Source organism: Panulirus ornatus, chromosome 28 (genome assembly GCF_036320965.1).
Source record: "Panulirus ornatus isolate Po-2019 chromosome 28, ASM3632096v1, whole genome shotgun sequence".
NCBI lineage: Eukaryota > Metazoa > Arthropoda > Malacostraca > Decapoda > Palinuridae > Panulirus > Panulirus ornatus.
In genome coordinates, this window is record NC_092251.1 from 3,359,828 (window position 1) to 3,380,424 (window position 20,597).

Below are 20,597 nucleotides of genomic sequence, written 5' to 3' on the forward strand. Positions count from 1 at the left end.
TATGATAAGGAACTAAATATGTCTGGTTCTTGCAACAAATATTTTACGTTACATTTAGAATCATGTTTATGATACTCATGTAGAATTTATCTTATTTCTTGTAAATGACGAATTGTTGATTGGCATATGGTGGGCGTAAGTTGGTTAGAGCATATAGGAGATGAGATATGAGGAATGATAGACCTTAGTTACGTATTTTAGTTCATAATATCCTGCCTGTGAACAAACAGCGCCTAATGCACGCCTTCTCTAGCCCTTCTGTTGCTTCTGTGAAGGTGTATAATTACATCAACTGTAGTATTTACTTATTATCAAATAAACAACAGCGAAAAGTAGTGAAAGACTTAAGCACACCCTACACTTAGAATACATGGGTATAATCTTTCTCCCAACGTGATGGGCAAAGGAAGTGAAACTATGGTACATTCGCATTACTTCTAACATAACTTCATGAGCCGCGCACGCAGTGTCACCTTCCGGGCAGCGACCCAACTAAAATGAATATCACTGGAAATGGTGAAATTCGCCATTTTCGAAGCCTTATGAGTGAGGGTAACTATAGTACCTGTGCATTTTTGAGCTTAACCCGTACCTTTCTCAGCAGTAGTTAACCTTATTAATATATTTACTTACTTTGTGGAACTGTCTCTTTCGTGCAACATATTAGACTTCTGTAAGTCATCCTAGTTCATAATCTGATGACTCTCTTCCATTCACCCACTACACTTTTGCTGTAAAAGTACTTCAGTAAATCTTTTCCAACAAGTTTTTTGGCCTCTGGTTGTTCCGTCATTGTTTATTTCGAAGAAGTGTTTATCGTTGACTTGGTGAGAGTTTCTTAGATACTTAATGCTTGTTATCAAGCCATCCCATACGTGAGGTATAATGATGCACCCTTATTTGTTGAAAAAGAATTAATCAGAATTATATGATCCTTTTAAGGCAGAAAACAGTATTGCTAAGAAGATACTCCTGGGAATGATTAAGATCCTTTTATTTGGAAAAATAGTTAGTAGAAATTTATATCCATGTTTTTATCTTTTATATATCATTAGCGTCACAAAAATCTTGTCACTATTGACCTGAAGACAATGGAGCATTGATATTACCAATTCCCCCTAGTTTTAGGTTCGCCTAATATTACGTAGGTAATCTTACCATGCAAGAGAATGATCACTTGAATATTTCATATACCAATATTGCCTGAGGTTTAATATCAGCAACTCTTTCTCTTTAGCCACGAAAAGTTCTTAGAAAAATGTCTTACGCTCCCTTCGTTCTCATCAGCGTAAAAGTAAGAACAATGAAACCTCCACACGCTCCAAGCAGGCCACACATACACACACACATGCACGCACGCACGCACGCACGCACGCACGCACGCACGCACGCACGCACGCACGCACGCACGCACGCACGCACACACACACACACACACACACACACACACACACACACACACACACACACACACACACACACACGCCATGCAACCTATCCTGTTGACCTTTCTTTGCAATATCTTCTTATATTGTTATGAGCTCCTTAAGGTAAATCACCAGACCTATAAAGCCAACAATAACGAGAGAGAAAACAGGCGAAAATAAGACAACCTCTATATTACAGAAGTTGATGAAATATCTTTCATAAGATCCATGAACAGAGGCGAAAAGGAAATTATTTCAGTGAGATTTTCATTTTTAACTTATTCATAGCTTCTCTTTCCCTTTTCTTATTGCCTCGCTGTTCTATCTGTTCAACGAGCAAGTAGTAGTAGTAGTAGTTGGAGTAGGAGTAGAGCTTTTTTGATACGCACCTCTGCATTTTTGCATGTTTTGGCATGCATTCATATGTGTGATTACTATTTGTGATTAGTATTCGTGCTTTACGGGAAAGGTTATACACTCGTGTGTGTGTGTGTGTGTGTGTGTGTGTGTGTGTGTGTGTGCAATGTATGTCAATGTATATGTACACATGTACCTACACGAAAAATAGAAGCAAGGCTCCGATTAAGATATACCATATCGGTAAGCAAAGGTAACAATGTTTGTCCGAAATTCAAACTGGAATGTAGAGGTAAGAAATGACGAGAATTTACATTGACTTCACCTAGCTAGAGCGACGGAATATAGTAATTTTTGTTTTTTCTTCAAATAGTGTGTGTTTGAAGGTGATATTGCTAAATGTAGGTTCGAATACAGTCATATCATATATATATCACATTCTTGATTTATGCATGTTACTTTACACGAACGATTTATATATAGATTTATGTGGGTTCATATTTGCATACTTTTCCTTATATATCAACCCTAAACATTGTCTTGCACAAGATCTCGGTGTCACTGATCATACGAGTATGGGATTAGACACAAAGTTACAATAACCGCTTTCCTTTGCCGACATGAAAGGCAGGAACTGATAAGGGCATACCTAGGGATCCCTCCCTTTCAGATAAAGACGAACGCGTATCCTTTCAACCGTAAAATGAAAGGGGAAAAACAAACAAAAAGGAGAATTCCAATATCTCCATACAGTTCGACCAAGGGATTCTTCATCAGTGGAGTCCTTTGGCAGAACTCTTGTGCCCTTTGACCAGCTAGTATGAAATTGCTAAGTGCCCCATCCATATTGAGGAGAGTCTAGATTAAGGCATTTCCAGTCTATCTGTTTCCCTTATCTTTCTAGAATAGGCTTAAGGATAGCCTGCCTTAAGTAAGGATAGGTAGTCTGAGGTCACGTCTCTTTCATAGGCTGGGGCTTATCACTGCTGGCTTGACTTGTTCTGGCTTTTTTTCTTAGTAATAGGCTGGGGGTTAGCCACTTCCGGATAGTCTAGACTCCATCTACTTATGGTTACGCCATGAGTGAATAATCACCTTCGACATTCCTATATCATCATTACTGGACGGAAAGAAGTGCTTCTCACTCCATGGGAATCCTTATCATTTCCGTGTTCATGATTGTAACATATAGCCTTCAGTCTGTTGGGATCCTCATAAGATAGATCCTAAAGGTGTATCGTAACATATAGCCTTCAGGCTGTTCCGATCCTCGTAAGATAGATCCTGAAGCTGTATAGAAGATTGAATATATTCATATTACTTATATAGTCGAAATATCTTAAACCATCTATTCGTATGTCATACAAGGCCCCTGAAAGACGCTCAGCGGTAAGCCCGCCTCTCGTCCCAGATCCACTGTATCAGTGAGGATCTCCCCCGCCACCAGCATCCCTGCCTCTCCTGCCCCTTAAGACCCTAATCTTTTATACCGGTTCTGCCTCTCGCCCCGCCTCACACATTCTTTCGCCGCTGGTCACTCCTCACCCATGCTCTACATTCGCCCCAGATAAACAGGATTATCTAACAACCAGTTTCACGGGGATTCAGCTGGGACTACAATTTTATGCTCCACGTATAAATCCTTCTCGTCTTGTGATCGCATATGGAAAGGCCTACTTAGCCAGATGCTCCTCTCCATCTTCATGTCCTCGTCATGCACAGGTGTCCATCTCCCAACTGTCTGATTCTAAGACATTCCTGACATCCTTACTTTATCCACCACACTTAATGGCTTCCCAACTGTTTACCTTTTTTTTTTTCAATGCAAAGTCAATTACATAAGCAGAAATCCTTCTATTGACGTTCTTTACGATAGTAAGTACTAGAAATGATACTGAATTCATCCTGTTTCTTACATAAGAGTAAGGTAGAATAGTGTACATACATTTCTGCTCTTCGGACTTAGCGCACAATTCTTATACTTCATCCGTGAATATGACAAACAGCCATCGTATGGCAGCAACCAGCCGCACAGAAACCAGAGGAAACCAGAGTCGTTCAGATATCCAATCGTCTGCCATAAGCTTCGACTGCCCAACCCCATACTAAGGATAAGTGCAAATGTTTTCCATTACCTGAGCTCCTTGCATCCCGTTTTATAGACCAATAAACAATAGATCTGGACCTCATTCCTTTTCAGTGATTAGTTTGATGCCGTTGTTCTCAAGTGGAATCAACTTGGCAGCACCGTTCTTTTACATATCGTCATTCTTGTTTATCAAGGTTTGCCTCGCCTGGAGTTTTGTTGGTAAAATCGTCACCTTCGTGAGTTCCCTTTCTTGTGACTCGCTTCGCTACTGTCCATGTACTCATTTCTAGCCCAAGTTCATGTACTCATTTCTAGCCCAAGTTTCTCCTCTGTATACCCGGATACATTGAGTTTGGTCTTATTCTTTGTATGTACGTAGATCTTAAAGAACATAAAATTCTTATCTATCTATCTATCTATCTATCTATCTATCTATCTATATATATATATATATATATATATATATATATATATATATATATATATATTAGAAAGAATCACAATTTTGCGCGCGATCAAGTATATTCCTGTGAGGCCACGGGGACATAATGCCATCTCAGTTATTAACTCTAACTCCAGTACCGCGAGAAATATCATTGAATCTTCAGTTATTAAATACACAAAGAATTATAATGTTAATAATAGTGATGTTCTATACAAATTGGATAACTTTATTGTTGATAAAATTTGTAAACAATTCGCCTTCTTGTCCGCATAATAAGTTTATGATACTCTCGTTGTTTTCTTGGACAATCGCATGTATATCAACTGACTGTTATATTTCTCTCGTCTCCCCTGAGGATGTGATTATTACACAAAAAGTGCACTTGGGAACTTATCGTGTTTCATTTTCCCCGTGGACTCATAGGAATATATATATATATATATATATATATATATATATATATATATATATTGATTGAGAGGGTGAAGGCATGTACAGAGCATCAGATTGGGGAAGAGCAGTGTGGTTTCAGAAGTGGTAGAGGATGTGTGGATCAGGTGTTTGCTTTGAAGAATGTATGTGAGAAATACTTAGAAAAGCAAATGGATTTGTATGTAGCATTTATGGATCTGGAGAAGGCATATGATAGAGTTGATAGAGATGCTCTGTTGAAGGTATTAAGAATATATGGTGTGGGAGGCAAGTTGTTAGAAGCAGTGAAAAGTTTTTATCGAGGATGTAAGGCATGTGTACGTGTAGAAAGAGAGGAAAGTGATTGGTTCTCAGTGAATGTAGGTTTGCGGCAGGGGTGTGTGATGTCTCCATGGTTGTTTAATTTGTTTATGGATGGGGTTGTTAGGGAGGTGAATGCAAGAGTTTTGGAAAGAGGGGCAAGTATGAAGTCTGTTGGGGATGAGAGAGCTTGGGAAGTGAGTCAGTTGTTGTTCGCTGATGATACAGCGCTGGTGGCTGATTCATGTGAGAAACTACAGAAGCTGGTGACTGAGTTTGGTAAAGTGTGTGAAAGAAGAAAGTTAAGAGTAAATGTGAATAAGCGCAAGGTTATTAGGTACAGTAGGGTTGAGGGTCAAGTCAACTGGGAGGTGAGTTTGAATGGAGAAAAACTGGAGGAAGTGAAGTGTTTTAGATATCTGGGAGTGGATCTGGCAGCGGATGGAACCATGGAAGCGGAAGTGGATCATAGGGTGGGGGAGGGGGCGAAAATTCTGGGAGCCTTGAAGAATGTGTGGAAGTCGAGAACATTATCTCGGAGAGCAAAAATGGGTATGTTTGAAGGAGTAGTGGTTCCAACAATGTTGTATGGTTGCGAGGCGTGGACTATGGATAGAGTTGTGCGCAGGAGGATGGATGTGCTGGAAATGAGATGTTTGAGGACAATGTGTGGTGTGAGGTGGTTTGATCGAGTAAGTAACGTAAGGGTAAGAGAGATGTGTGGAAATAAAAAGAGCGTGGTAGAGAGAGCAGAGGAGGGTGTTTTGAAATGGTTTGGTCACATGGAGAGAATGAGTGAGGAAAGATTGACCAAGAGGATATATGTGTCGGAGGTGGAGGGAACGAGGAGAAGAGGGAGACCAAATTGGAGGTGGAAAGATGGAGTGAAAAAGATTTTGTGTGATCGGGGCCTGAACATGCAGGAGGGTGAAAGGAGGGCAAGGAATAGAGTGAGTTGGAGCGATGTGATATACCGGGGTTGACGTGCTGTCAGTGGATTGAATCAGAGCATGTGAAGCGTCTGGGGTAAACCATGGAAAGCTGTGTAGGTATGTATATTTGCTTGTGTGGACGTATGTATATACATGTGTATGGGGGTGGGTTGGGCCATTTCTTTCGTCTGTTTCCTTGCGCTACCTCGCAAACGCGGGAGACAGCGACAAAGCAAAAAAAAAAAATATATATATATATATATATATATATATATATATATATATATATATATATATATATATATATATATATATATATATATATATATATATATATATATATATATATATATATACATATATACATATATATATATATATATATATATATATATATATATATATATGTGTGTGTGTGTGTGTGTATATATATCATCAATGTTTCTTTAGTGTTCGTTACCCAGTTTTTATTTTCAGCTTTGATGCTTTTGCAGTACCGGGCACGCGCTCCACACGAGTTTTATCTCGAGTAAGTAAGTCTGACAAGGACTGAGCTGGGTCGTACCTGTCCCAGGTGGAATTCTGTCTCAGGAAGCATCAGGGACGTGGTGACGAGGTGTTCGAATTGGTGGTAATTCGTTCCAAGAAACTGTTATGTCATCCTAGAGGACTTTCTGGTACTGGGCGGACATACAGTGACACGCATTGGTAGATATTTGCACTTGAGTGCAGCATTGATTTACTTAAAGTTTATATACGAACACACACACATACACACACACACACACACACACACACACACACACACACACACACACACACACACGCACAAATCCTCGTTTCTGTATACGTGCACATGCATGCATACATACATACATGATACAGACTCATGGGTCTCCTAGAAAATTTACTTATGGTGATGCACGGGAGGGGAAGCGGGGAGTGGAAACGAATCGTATTGGGGATGAAGGCTCGTTTCTCCCCACCGCACCGATGAAACATTTTACGTTTTTCAGACACCCTGAGAAGCCATTTCCTACCATCTAGCACCAAGAATAGCATCAAATGAGCGGCCCAGAATTACAAAAAGTCAAACACCGAAAGTCTCTGGGTTTCTTCATAGAGAATCCCACCTTTGAAAGTTTATATGACGACGCAAAATTAGGGACGTGTTGACGCAAGTAGGGAGACCCCTGGTACATACATACATATATACATACATACATACATACATACATACATATACAAGTATTCAGTTGCATCCTAGCAATGACGTAGACAGACAATCGAAGGCATACATGGTACAACTCACTCCTCGTCATTCCACCATCAGGAAACCCCAGGCTTTAGTCGAAAGCAATAAGGAGATAATTTAACATAAGTAACACACTCCACACTTAAGATCCTTGTAATGAGTGTTTATTATCATTCCTGAGACTTTTCTGTTCCCTAAGTATCATCAGTCTTTGATGTGTGGTTATAATGTCAGGATATATGGATTAAGGACTAGTAGAAATGCGGTATTTTATTTGGTTTTGATATCGCAGTCGTATAGGAGACGTAGCGGGAGATCTGTAAGTTTTACAAATGAGACAGAGAGAGAGAGAGAGGGAGTGGTGGAGGAAGAGAAGGAGGTAGGGTACCTCCCTGTGACCGTTTGCGATGAGATTTTGCCGTAAGGTAGGGGTAGTAAAGTTAGAATCGTAAAAAACGGCAGCGGTCCTCATAGAACTTGCGAAAGGATTCTAATGCAAACACAGTGACAGACAGAGACAGAAAAAGAGAGGGGAGAGCAAAGAAGTAGTCAGAGTGAAAGTAAATGATTAAAACTTGGAAGACCGGCACTTGTGACATTAGTCTATATACTTGACGTAACTCACTAAAGTTTCAGCACATCCAGGAAGCGGCCACCACTGTGAATACAATATTGATGACAGGAGACTGGCATGCTGCTCATGGTGGCTATTATTTCATAGTTATAATGAGGTTGCCTTGGTATTCCAGCTGTAGATTTGGACACAATCAATAGTTATCTGAAACCCAACAAAGTTTAAACCTAACTTTAGAGACGGGGTTAAGAGAGTTGAAAAACATATAACACAAGATCTCTCTCTTCCCACGATACCTGCTCCTGATGGGATTGAGGAAACCTCCAGTAACTCTCTCCCAATGAGATCCTCTCGTCATATGATGTCTGAAATTTATTCCTTTTAGTAATGCAAGTCTCGTAACCGGTTTAAGAAATGTAGAACAAGGTAAGGGCACTCAGATTTCTCATTCTCCACAAGATTCTGCGGCCGTGGACAGAGAAAAATGGAATGAGGATATCATGCCGAGATCACCAGTTCTCCAAAACGCTGTTTCTAGAAAATTTAGGAAGAGAAAAAAATAGATACTTCTCGCTTATTCCTTTAGGAATATGTTGAATAATGTTACTGGATGATGTTGATATTGTATATCATTTCTAGTTTACCGCAGACACAAATCGGTAGACAGTGATGAGAAATTATAGAACATCTGTTTAAAGAGCAAATGATAAATATATTTATATATATATATATATATATATATATATATATATATATATATATATATATATATATATATATATATATATATTGTCCTTAACACAGAGTTCAAACGTCGTGGCACGAAAATAGATAGATTAAAGGAAAGGAAACGGAATGAGTAAAAGTGAATCACAAAGCAGATGTAGTGACCAAGCCTGTTGGTCAAACTTTGTTTAAACACTCCTCCATGGATAATTCATTTCACGACATTTCAGTTCCCAGGAACAAATTTTGGCTAATCGGACTTATTTCATGTAACTTGAACAATGTGTGTCGAGAGAGATGCAGGGGTGAATGTCGGACGTTACATATCTCGTCCTGGTGGTAAAAAAAAAAAAAAAAAAAATTCTCGTCACTCGGTCTCCCTTCCTTTTTTAGTGATATATCGAGACGAAGAGATTGTTGAGTTCGAGTTCATGATTAGTTTAAGAAGTAATGGATGATTCTGATGATCTTATTACTGTAATATGTGACCAATGAGAACGGCTTGTTGAGTCTTTGAGTGTAAGAGATGACAACACATATTTCGAGTCAGGGTTTTACGAAACAGAGTCGTTTGTTGGTATAAGGGATGAAATCGTAATCTGTTCAAGAGTGAATGAGCTTAGAAAAATGAAGCCATTGCACAGAAATATACAGGTTAAGAAAGTTGTATAAGTGATATGGGCAAAGGAAGAAAAGAAAGCCAAAAAAAAATGAATGAAAATAGAATAAAAAATGAAAAATGCTGGTGTGAGCATAACAGAAGGATGAGGAGGATGTTAAAGAGTAAGTAAAGAGAAAAAGATAATGAAGAAAAACGAAAAAAGCTCAAAAAACAAAGATAAAGCGAAAAAAGAGTAAAGTCATAAAGTTGGTGATAAAGAAGGAAAAGAAACATTAAAACGAAATTGATACTACTAGTATTTGAAGAGATAGACCACCATGACTGTAATAGTAAAGAAAAAGATATTGAACAGAATAATGCTGCCCATTAACGCACAAGACGACGTTGAAATATTCAACGAAATAAACACTGTTAATCTGTGTGTGTGTGTGTGTGTGTGTGTGTGTGTGTGTGTGTACCCATTTGCTCAGTGAAATACATGACCAAGCTAATCCCCGCGGCTGATGCAGACGTCAGTGTCATCCTAGATTACATGTCTCCTTTCCAACTATATTTCTTAGAGCTGTAATTGCAGCAGTGCGTGTTTATACCATTTTTTCATGTGGGTCTAAGGAAGGCGTTCCTTGCTTGGGTCGAGGATGTGCTGGAGATAGATAGATAGACAGATAGATAGATAGATAGATAGAGAGAGAGAGAGAGAGAGAGAGAGAGAGAGAGAGAGAGAGAGAGAGAGAGAGAGAGAGAGAGAGAGAGATAGAGAGAGAGAATACTTATGAATACATGGGAATGGCAGTTATGATACATCTTGTCGTCTATGGATGGTGACAGGATGATGAAACAGAGAGAGAGAGAGAGAGAGAGAGAGAGAGAGAGAGAGAGAGAGAGAGAGAGAGAGAGAGAGAGGATGAAAAGAAAAGGTATGAGAGAAAGTGAGTCAAACTCCAGGCTGATGTTAATGATAGAGAATACGACATAGGAAGAATATGGAAAGATTACTCCCTGATTACGCTGGTGGAAGATTACATAGGATTTCTTTAATGATATGAGGCTAAATGCAGGCAGAGCTTCTCAGAAAATGGCAGAAAAGGTCATGAGACGAAGTGGTTTCTTGTGTGAAGCTGACCTTCATGAAAAAAAGGTATAAGAAGTCTTTCATCCTGCAAGGTTTTTATTGAGGCATAATCTTACAGATGCAATGATTTTTTTTATTATCATTTTCATCCACTCGAGAACAGTTTTCCAAATATATGAAAACTAAGTAATATGTATACGCTGAAGGAGTTCTTGAGTCATTCGTATTGGCAGTTGAGTAACTTTTAAGTACCTCTGGAGGGCTTATTGAGGAAACTTTAGCCAATCTGTGTGCGAGTTTGTTGAAGATACACTGAGAGATAAGATGTCTCGATTGATCGAAAGAGGCAGTTTAAGAAAAGAAGTGTATACCCACAAACCAGCTGGAAAATGACGGAAGCTTTCGTCACAACTTGCAATATATAAGTTGCCAGAGTGAGGTACCTGTAACCTTTCAGCTTCTTCAAGCCTCATCGATGTGTGTTATCCTCCAGTTGATTTTATGAAGAAACAGTAAGAATAGAGAACTGCTATACGTAGCAGTAATGAAATGTCGGTACCGTAACTATTCAACAATTCCTTTTTCGAGAATTTAACAACAATTTTCATACGTCTTTGGTTACTAAGGAACCTAGGATGCCAAAGGACAATCACACAGCTTCCCCACATTAGTTCCACAGTCCTTCTCCCATCGTTGATCCGAAGGGCCGCTACCAAAAGGTTGGATCATGTCGTAGGAACAAAAGTGACACTTCGTCCCTCACGGGGTTTAGGTTACGTCATCTTGTTCTTTCGATGATGTGAATAATGATAATGAGGGTTGTAATTATAATGATAAGGGTTGTGGTGATTTGTGATAAAATTAATGAAAGTGGCGGATAATAATGACTATCATATATACAAATATAAAGCAACAATTCAGCAGCAGTAGCAAAAGTAGAATTAACAACACTAACATCATCGGTAAAACTGGTGAAAAGTAATAGGTTTTTCAGCAGAAACATGTGCAACCAACAACAATTAGACAAAAGTTAATGAAACATAAAAGCAAAAACGTAAGAACACTCATAGAAGACAAAGGTTAAAAACAAGAATCCAAAGAATCCAAAGCAAGAACTATACCGTTGAGCAGAGGACGACGTGGCTTCGAGCCAGAGGAACCGCCACAAACATTAGTGCTGAAGGCGACCTATTCGGGACATTAAACCAAGTTCGAGGTAGGAGACAGAAGGGTCGTTGCTGTTTGGCCTACCCATGAACAAGCTCTAAGCTCACTTGCTCAGGAAGGACATGATGCTACGAATTACTTCATTTTCTCAAGGAATTTCGTCCCGTACAACCAAAGGCTGTAGGATGTCGAGTTTTGAGTTTTTTCTTCTTTTATCTAAAGGAAAGGAAATATGTCCTGATACAGGAGAATTTCATTCGTGAGATGATTCTGAGTTGCCGGATTTTCTCACAGATACTGAGTACTAAAGAGCGTGTAGAGACCAGACCCTTAAATTCTGATGAGACACGTCATATATATATATATATATATATATATATATATATATATATATATATATATATATATATATATATATATATATATATATCATCAGGGGAGACACAAGAGAGAAATATAACAGTCAGTTGATATACATCGAAGAAGCTAGGACGCCATTTGGTAAACATGCTTACCAAATGGCGTCCTAGCTTCGTCTCTTCGATGTATATGAAGTGACCATATATATATATATATATATATATATATATATATATATATATATATATATATATATATATATACACAGGCATTGACTATCTGAATGTTTACATACAGGCTCATTCAAGTCCATATATCAAAGTGTATAGCTTTTATACCGTGAAACATATTAGTTCATATTTCAGACGGGATTCCCTTAGTAACATGAAAAATCTCAGTCGTAACTAAGACACAGGAAGCTTCTTTTCTTTACAGTATTTTACAGATTTACATGTTAAAAGGTGGTGGTAAATTTACACCTTTCCTCGTGTATCATGTGCTTTTCAAGATACCCCTTTGCATCCTGCCTTCCCTGTAAAGTATATACTTCGGAAATTTTCTGAACTGAGCTGGTGAAAACGAAATAAAAGTCAATTATTAGCAAAATGTCTCTTATTATGTTGTTAGTGTAATGAAATCTGAGTTGTTCTTGTATCTGTTTATGTTTCGTTGCATAAAGGAAAACACTTTGTGAACCGTACGAGGTCATCTCAGCGGACTCCTATGAGTTGCCACCTTGGCTTTACTCTGGGGTTGGATCCTTCTTGTAACAGACAGTTGACAGTACGATCGTCTCGGAGCAGCAGGAATCACGAACCCCTTTTCAGTAGCATCGGTACAGGCGCACATCCCCGCCGATCACATGACGTGCAAGGTGTGCTGTTGTGTGCCGGATTCTCTATGTCCTTCTTTATATTCATTTACCTATTTATCTATATATCTGTTTATCTATAGATATACAGGTCAACATCTGTTATCTTTTGTCTTACTGTTGTGTACGAGGATCTGCCGATATTTTTTTTTTCAAACCTCAAAGTGTTATTACCCCTGTGAAGTCGAACCCCTATGAAGTCGACTCTCAGCCCCAGCACCCATCGTCATTATACCTCAGGTAAAGTCATCCACCTCTCTCTCTCTCTCTCTCTCTCTCTCTCTCTCTCTCTCTCTCTCTCTCTCTCTCTCTCTCTCTCTCTCTCTCTCTCCCCAAGCAATGCTGATGTATTGGTTGTCTCCTTTTGAAGTCGATCTTCCCTCCGTAGAACCACCGTCATCATACCTCTGATGAAGTCGACCCTCTCCCCCTAACACCACCGTCATAGCATCCCTGCTACAAGTTTACCCAACCTCATTCAGCGCCGCAGGTATGGTTTGGTCATCACAGGTGGGGCTCCCCTCAGCTTCCTGTTAATTTGGGCGATTCCTGGGGATGTGATCTTAATCCACTGTACCCCTCGGATGCGGCGGAGGGGGGGGGGGTTAGATGGATCTGGGCGAGGGGGGAAAAGACAAGGGGACGTAGTTGTATTGTACTTCGGTGGTAATCGTTCCCTGATGTTATATTAATGAGAATCCGGTGAATAAATTCCTGTTTTATAGTGAATCACCATCTTTTTTTCTTCATTCCCCCCCCCCCCTCTCTCTCTCTCTCTCTCTCTCTCTCTCTCTCTCTCTCTCTCTCTCTCTCTCTCGTAGCTCGGCCAAAATGGTGAGTCCCTTTATGTACATTCCAGTGTTGAAGATTGATAGGATTATGACTCAGATCAGTGTTAAACTTCGGCTTATCGTGTGAGGGTTAATGAATAACTAAGCCAATGGGAACACCTACAGAACAGCAAGGAAAATATTTTGCATTCACGTTGACCTTCAAGATGGTCTGAAAAAATATCTCGCACTTTGCTCACATGTTTGCTGAGCTCGTGGTCATACATTGACACCCACACGTCAACAAATGATGAGAACGCACAGCGAGTATAAACAGCCCGACGTCATCAGGGGTGTGGTGGCTGTGGATGAGGTTATATAACACTGTACCCTCTGTGGTCCCACCAACGTATTTAAGTATTGTGTGAACTTGAGGTGGTGTTGAGTCCCAAGGTGATTGGCCTGAATGGGTGCTCCCTTGTATAATCTTCTTGGGTAGGACGGTGGAGTTCAGTAGACATTACGAATGAATAAGCAAGTGATTGAGCAAGTAATGCGAGTCAGCTCTGTCAATAATGGCGAAGATTCAGTTCCCGGAATCGCTCTCTGTTGGTCTGCAGCATTTGGCTGCATGTAATTCAGTGACCCGTTAATTATTATCGTTATCTTTACATACACAAATCTCTCTCTCTCTCTCTCTCTCTCTCTCTCTCTCTCTCTCTCTCTCTCTCTCTCTCTCTCTCTCTCTATCTATCTATCTATCTATCTTTATCTGTCTATCTATCTAACTATCCATCATTCTCTCTCTTCCTCAGATGTTGTGCGTTATTGTTAACTCTGAATACGTGACAAATCCCCCATTTATAATATTGTGATGATTTGCTCCGGAGCCAAAACCTGAAGCGATTGTTTCATCGGATATCAGAATCATTTTATATACATTCACATTACTTTTGTTATCAGTAAATAAGTATTAGATGCAAGAGCTCAGAGGATGATATGAAAATATCAGCTTTAGTAGTTTTAGGAGATATAATTCCTAATTAAATACATTTATTTGTCCAAAGCGTAATTATAGAGGAATTAATTTATTCATGTGCCTCTAGAGAAATCCGTGAAAAAAATATATGTTTTCCGGTAATACTCAGGGGAGCATTGAGCTTCTTGCATTCATGTCTGGCTGCATTGTCTGATTATGTGTTACAGTGATACATATTGATGATACATACATATTACAGAACATGTTTACCTCCACCAGCGAAACTCAAAGTCAGCAGAGCGAATAGGTATTCTATTGATAAAGTAGGTCATTCTTTTCAAAATCTGGTGGCTCTTTGGTAGCGGTTCCAATTACCTACTCTTGTAACGGTGGTTCAAACCTCCTTAGTGAAGCTATGTTCTCTCCATATGTGCGGAATTTTAAGTCTAATCGAGAAGTTACTGCATGAAATACGCAACAACCCTGTACATATGTTGGCGCAAGGATGAGAGAACTAAAGGGGTGATCATTTCAGTACAGATTTTTCATCGCAGTAAAGGAACGTAGACGTGCGTTTTTATCATCAGTTGAAAGGTTCTAGTCCTCTCTTTATGTAACCGGTTGATGCTATTTTTACAGATGAGATAAACAAATAGATACGGTATTCATAACTTGATCTGCGACAACAGGGATGAAGAACTGTACTTTAAGAAGCTGATCGCTAGAGGATTTTACTGTAATCACACTTTCCCTGTTATTGAAAAGATGATTTTTTTCAGATATATTGAATTATATAAAATCTTTCCTTTCTTGATTATCTTAGAATTATAGTCGCAGTTTCTAAATTCGATGTACGTAAAAGCCATCTTGCCGAGCCGCCCCTGAAATCAGTGCTTATAGAATTTTTCTGGTTTGGAGGAAGCACGAAGACGAGAAGTGATGATTTGCATGAAGCCGAACTTGGGATACTCGAAGAAAACTAAACACGAATCGGTAAAATTCCCTCCCAGCAACCTTACTCATGCATCCAAAATAACTTGAGGTTTACATAGTCTACCTGCACCCTCTCCACCACAGTAGCCAATTCACCTCCTCCAGATCAAGAGGCCACAAATAATTATAAGTTCTTTCCTCGATATCTCGCTCTAACCACTTGAATCCATGTTTTTTCCCAGGCCACACAGGCGGGCAATCACCGGGACCCAATGGATCGTGGGCTGGAGTAAACACAATCAGTGTGTGTCTCCCTCGCCCAGGTCTCGGTAGCGCTGCTCGAGACTCTCTCTCTCTCTCTCTCTCTCTCTCTCTCTCTCTCTCTCTCTCTCTCTCTCTCTCTCTCTCTCTCTCTCTCTCTCTCCCTCCCTCGTGTTTCCGCTCTTCAACCCTGGCAAATATAGCCTTGTTGACAGAGTACATTTTCCGTATCTATAGGCTCAGACCATAGCCGAGGAGTTGACGGGGTTTAGAAGCTTATGGCTGGATGCCGAAAGTCTTGTCGTGTCCTACACTATGGAGTGTAAAACGGAGTGATATATGTCGTCTCTAGTTCTATTTGTATATCTCTCTGAGGGCACGTGCTTGTCTAAGGGTCTTGTCGTTTTCATGAAAAGAAGGCATTTGTTCTGCAGCTAACAACACTGAACGGGAACACCTGACAGAATACTCTAGAGTACCTTGACAAGTTCTAGCACACGTGTGATGAGGAACATACCAGAAAAGTGTTTGTTATTTACGTAGTTGAGATATCTCATTAGTGATTCATCGAGTGGGGTGGAGAGGTTGTGGATTGACTTCTTCCCCTAATGGCGTCCACACTTTTTTCTTTATCCATTTTCAAAGACATATTGTAAAAAGAAAAAAAAATAATACGTCTGACGACAAATTAAAAGAAATAGGGGCCTTTTTGATGATGTCTTTTCAATTCTATTTTTTTTGTCGTTGACCACAGAGTAGATCAACAGATGATTTAATTCCCTGTAGAGGATATGTGAAAACTGTTGTGCCTGTCGTCATACATAGAGGAAAAACAGTTGGTGTAATACAGTTTTTACTCAATATCGAGCGAAATCAAGAAACATGCTGCATATTTCAACTATTATGGCCCAGTTCCTAGACCTTTTGCTCACGACAGTATCCTCGTTTGCGTCTCCGCAGCACTTGGACCTCCATGTAACTTCTAGGGATTGTGATGACCAGAAAGAACCAGAGGACTGTAAAGCCGGAGTAAGTTACAGGACCTCTAAGACCAGAAGGAGCTACAGGAATTAGAAGACCACAAGAAGCTTCAGGACCTGGAAGGGAAGGAGCTACGGGGCCTGTAAGACCAAGAGTTACAAGACCTGTGAAATATAGGGTTTGATATCCTATTAGACCAGATGGAGCTAGAAGACCTGCAAAAACAGATGGGGATAGAAGACTCTTTATAGGAAGAGCTCAGTTATGCATTAACTAAGGGATCCTTTTATATTAGGGCGACTAGGAAGATTTCAGAAGAACAAGATCTTGAAATACCTTCAGAATATGAAAGACCTTAAGAAAGGCAGAAAGTATGCTACCCAAAAGTCTATAAGATTTTTTTCAACCCTAAGAACGTCTTGAAGATCACTACGGTCCATGATTTTTGAAAGACCCCAAGGGATCCAGAAGATCGATAGAACATACAGGTCTTGCTAAGAAGACCCAAAGAATACCCAGAAGATCTGATGGGATGGAATCGTTGGGAGGGAAGAACCCAGAGAATCGAACGTCGCCTGCGAAGACTCACAAATTTACCTTCTAATAGAAGTCCAATACTTCTCTTCCCCCGCCATGTTGTACGGACCGATATATCGACAGTGTGGAATAATTTGGATGTTTGTTTGATTCTCTCTCTCTCTCTCTCTCTCTCTCTCTCTCTCTCTCTCTCTCTCTCTCTCTCTCTCTCTCTCGCTCTCTCTCTCAAAGCAACTCCGTTGCACTACAAATGATACACGTCAGTTGTGAGCGCTGGTGGCAGCGAAGATGTCTGAGACTTGGAGTGACGACATCTGTAGTAATTACACACACACACATACACACACACACACACACACACACACACACACACACACACACACACACACACAAACGCACATAAACGCACATATACGCATATACACATTAAACACACACCTGTAAACACACTAACGTGCACGCATACATGCATAGCACCCAGATACACGCACGCGCGCGCGCGCGCGCACACACACACACACACACACACACACACACAAACACACACAATCACACACACACACACACACACACACACACACACACACACACACACACACACACACACACACACACACACACACATGATGAATCGAATCGAAAACCATTTATATGTTCAGCTCTCGTTCCGAACTGTCTTCTTCTGGACTCTATAGCAAGCTTGACTGCATGAGGGGTTACTGATGGGGAATATTTTGTTATACTTGGAAGTTTGCATATCCCAGCACTATATTGCAGACTAAAGCTCAATGTTGTGAGCATACCTGAAATTTGTTACAACCCGTGTATCTAAGATAGCTTGTTTTTTATCTGTCTGTCTGGAACTTCGGTGTAAAGCATTTCATTATATCTCAGATTATGGAGTCAGAACCCGTGACCAGTGCTTATTGCTTAGTCATAAGAAAGCACTAATGATCCGATTCCCTGATCAAATATAAAGATTATTTTCCCGATTGCTCATTAGTACTCTATACTCAATATACATGGATGTCCATTTTTCTGTTATACTTATTAATCTGTATTCTGGTTATGGATGTGTGGTTACTTATACGTAATACTGTACACGCCGATTCCTTTTAAAATTTCTTTTTTGAAGATCTTGACTAGAACTGCGAGTTGTAATTTCTTTAGAATGATGGTGCGATCCTTGCTCACGACGCTACGTTCCTGAGTTTCGATATCTTGGCCTTTGACTAGATCCTTAAACGTCGCACCGTCGTACTTAAAGGTCTTACCGTCCAGCTCAAGGGTCGTTCCGTCTTGCTCTTAGGGCCGCACCGTCCTGCTCAAGGTTCGTACCATCCTGCTCAGGAGTTAACTTAGTACCCAGCAAGTTAGCGATTTCGAAACGTCAAATGCTTGCTTCACTTCAAAGCCCTTTAAGAGTCGAACATCTCGAAAGTTTCACGAGACAAGGAAGCCTGAAACAACAGGTTACACGCTGAACTGCACGCACTGTTTACTGAGCTCCAACCACCCATGTTTTGATTCCGACCAAAGTCAAGTAAGATGTTGACTGTCTCAGACTCCCCGCGCCCTGGAGACGAAAGGGAGAATCTGTTGAAGCCGCCCCGTCTCTTCTTATGATGGTTTGCGTGCTGCCGAGCTGCTTGAAGCTTCGGAATAATGTATTTTGACTCTGGTTCCTTCCCACGCTGTTCAACCAGCGAAGATTTTGCAATATTTCTTTGAGGTTCATTTTAAGGTTCGTACATCCTATATTCTGTTCGGGATACAAGTGATTTTTTTTTACCTGATTATGATCGCTTTGATTATGACGACAGCTATGGACACTGTTTATTACCTTGTAAGAAAAGAGATCGTTGTTATTGAAGCATATTTTCTTGTAATAAAGAACATGTTCAGGAGCCCATATTGTCACATCTCTTGACTCCACTGAGGCAATAAAGAATTCATACGACATTGAAGAGACGATGTCTGAAGCACCACTGGGAGTCTCGAGGACTCGGGTTAAGAAGATACAATGGCACTCTTCTCTCCTCTTCCTATTTTAACCCATCAAAAGTCGCCATATCACATGGCCTCTGAGGGTCTGGACAGCATATTGTGACAGTACATTATCTGGGTCCCCCATCATCCCGTTACTGTAGTAGAAGTCCTCAAGTCTACTAAGGCCTCCTTCCTCTCTTGTCCCCCTTCCCTCTCACTCTCCCCACTCACTTCAACGTGGTTCCTTCCCTAAGTATTTCTCCCCCTCCTTCCACGCACACTCACTACAGCCTGTGCAGGATCCGCAAGATTCATGTCCTGTAAACACACACTCTCTCTCTCTCTCTCTCTCTCTCTCTCTCTCTCTCTCTCTCTCTCTCTCTCTCTCTCTCTTTCTCGCAAGCAACGATGGGTCTGGTTAGAACTTGAAAAAGTGATCGCCTAGGAAAACCAGATGCTATTGCCATATGCGGTAAGCGCTACGCGCTAGTCTTCCCTAATGCCAACATGTTGAAAGTATTTCAAGTACCCTTTTTCTCCTCCTCCTCCATTGAGTTTTGGCATAACATAATTACATTCATACTAGTGAAAATACAGATATTGCTGGGGGAGTCTTCCTCAGTTTACTTTGAAATCCTTTATGACATTTCTCTTTCGTAATCAATGCTTTGAATTACTCTGAAAACTAATGAAAATTACGATATTGTGTTATCATTATCAAAAGCATAAAGTAAACTACTCATGTTGTTCTTAAAAAACGCAAAGATAAAAGAATATCTAAATAGGTGTGAAGGAAGGGGTAATTACTGCTGTTTTGGAAAGGTTGATTACTACCATGTAGGAAAGGATGATCACACCTATGTAAGGAAAGTAATGGCTACGATATCTCACGAGACAGAGGGACATGATGTGATTGCAGGGTTTCTTATACGTTTTGTCTTATTGCTAAATGAACGGGCAAGACTTAGATATCTCTTCCTTGCGTAGACCAAACTCTTATCCTGTTCTCTTTACAGTCTTTCTTTCACCCTCTTCTAGTAATATTTTCCTTCTATTTATCTTTAATTATGTCCTGGTCATGATGAGGGCTTTTGTTCATGATATAGAGGAGGCTTGAACATTCAAAAGGGTGAGTAAGTAAGAGTTCGCCCAGATGCACTGCTGCTGTTGTTCTTGTGAGGTTTCGGTGGAGGTTCTGCCTTGGAGGCCCTTGCTCCAGTCTCTGAAATAGACTGTCGGATGATAAATGGATTACCGTGAGCTGAGGTTCGACCCCACTGCTGGGAGGAGTTTGTGAAATTAGCAAAGCCAAATTAGAAGAACAAAGTTAACACAGGAGAGCTAATAGACGCAAGTTAGCCGAAGGGATGTTGGAAAGTAGGGGTGATATAGTCGAGTTAGGGATGTAGAAGTAGTAGGATGGATTTAGCAGACCTATCAGAGCAGAGTTGTAGAGTTGCGATGCCAGAAGAAAATTTTGATACATGTATCTAGCAAAGCAGAGTTAAAAGAGTATAG